This window comes from Schistocerca piceifrons, chromosome 8, assembly GCF_021461385.2.
Source record: "Schistocerca piceifrons isolate TAMUIC-IGC-003096 chromosome 8, iqSchPice1.1, whole genome shotgun sequence".
NCBI lineage: Eukaryota > Metazoa > Arthropoda > Insecta > Orthoptera > Acrididae > Schistocerca > Schistocerca piceifrons.
Window position 1 is genome coordinate 34453051 of NC_060145.1, and position 2446 is coordinate 34455496.

The following is a 2446-nucleotide window of genomic DNA, read 5'->3' on the forward strand; positions in this document are numbered from 1 at the left end:
TGACTCAGGTATCGGGACGTGGCTGCACGATCCGTTACAGCCATGCGGATAAGATGACTGTCATCTCGACTGCTAGTGATACGAGGCCGTTGGGATCCAGCACAGCGTTCCGTGTTACCCTCCTAAACCCTCCTAAACCCACCGATTCCGTCATTGGATCGCGACCAACGCGAGCAGCAATGTCGCGATGCGATAAACCGCAATCGCGATAGGTTACAATCCGACCTTTATCAAAGTCGGAAACGTGATGGTACGCATTACTCCTCCTTACACGAGGCATCACAACAACGTTTCACCAGGCAACGCCGGTCAACTGCTGTTTGTGTATGAGAAATCGGTTAGAAACATTCCTCATGTCAGCACGTTGTAGGTGTCGCCACCGGCGGCAACCTTGTGTGAATGCTCTGAAAAGCTAATCATTTGCATATCACAGCATCTTGTTCCTGTCGGTTAAATTTCGCATCTGTAGCACGTTATCTTTGTGGTGTAACAATTTTAATGGCCATTAGTGTAATATTCCTGATAATAATAATATTGAAGTCTCTGACATAAACAGCGCTATGAGCAGTTCAGAGGCGACCTGTACGGTAAGGTTCCAATAAATATAGTGGAAAATAATGTCACCACTCGCCACGCGTTTTGGTAACATCCTGGGCGGCACACCAACAGTTACTTCCGTGAAATCTAAGCGATACAGGACGGTGTACAGTCCTCGCGGGTTAACTCTCTATTATTACTGAAAATGCGCGTGTAGTAGCTGCCTGTCTGTGACGTCACCCGAGGCAGCGTGTAAGCCGTTGTTTAACTGACACGGACCGTAAGGTAGCTGGGTGCGAAGTGAAGTCGTTGCCTCTACGGCCGTATTTATGTACAGGCGCAGTGTACAGTCAAGGGATCAGCTGCTGTCATCCGCTCTATGCCCCAGTAGTAGCCTCTAAACGGCCGCTTTCTTAGACACATATTTTATAACACTGTTCTGTATGAATTCAGAAGCTTCGTAATTTTTGTATGTACAGAGTTAATTAGGCTTTAATCAAAGAAAAAGCTCGACAACAATCGAACTTCGCCGTCTAGAATTTGTAGAACGGAACTGAAAGTAGATCCTGACCTCTGAACTACAATTTTAAGAGACCTTGTGTTGGTTGTTATTTACATTAACGTCTTGAAACTTGTTGTAGATCTATTGTTTAATGGGTTTCACTAGGTGCTGTAATCAAAACTTTCTATCATTGACATAAATGATATTTAATATACTACAAATAAGGACGTTTTTATTCCAAATTCAGTTTTCAGTAAATTACTCGAAAACTATTAGAGGTAGCTCAACGGGATCACACATACGTAAGATTTTTGTATCGAACTGAAGCTTCATACAAAGTTTTGGATTTCTAGCATTATTATTTAGAACCACTTATTTTACGTAAAAACGTGGATTCTGACTAAAATTTTGTTCCGATCAAGTTGAAACTTCTAACAGTTGATTTTGGCATACATTTGCACATTATGACCTATGTTTGGCTTTATAGCTTTATTATTTAGTGCCACTTATGTTTTTCTTAAAACTATGTATTTAGGGAAAGAGATTCACTTGATCAATCTGAAACTTGACAAATTAAACGTTAATAAACTGAAGCATATATTGACAATATTTGGAAAAGCAACTGTAATTTTTAATTTCATCCATTATGGCGCAATATCTTTATGCTACGCACAGACGCGTTATTGTGATGTGGCGCTAGCACAAGTGAACTCGGGTATGTCCCGGCACACGCGCTCGCTTCTGTATCTCTCAAATAATGCAGCGCTTGTTTTGCCACAAGTTGACCCTGAACGTAAGTAAATGGAACATATTCCGCTACTGTACAACTACACTATCGATGACAAATTGCTTGAAACAGCATCTACGTGTAAATTAATATCCAGAGTGACCTTAAGTGGAATGATCAAACAAAACTAATAGTAGGAAAAGCGATGCCAGACTGATATTTATAGAAGAATCTTAAGAACATGTAAATCCCAAGGAAGGCGTGAGTTACAAGGCGCTTCTTCGATCGATTTTTGAGTATTGTTCACCAATCTGGGATCCCTACCAGGTAGGACTGAGAGGAGAGAGAGAGAAGATCCAACGAAGGGCAGCGCGTTTCGTCACGTGTGGTGTGCGTACTGTAAGACCTTCGGTACACACACCATCAGATTATTTGACTTGTCGCTCTAGCGAAGTAGGCGAGTGTCAGCAATATGTCTCGTGGTCTTATCGTGGCGTGTTTATCTTCTGGCGTTAGGTCAGACGATAGAAATGCCACTTGCACGCTTAGAGTAGCAGATTGACGGTGACCAACTTTAAACAGAACTTGATAAGTTTCACACACATTTAATAAAATAAAAACAATCATAAACCTTACTTAACTTGATTCTGGATGCTATTTACAATTGACAATCTGAAGTT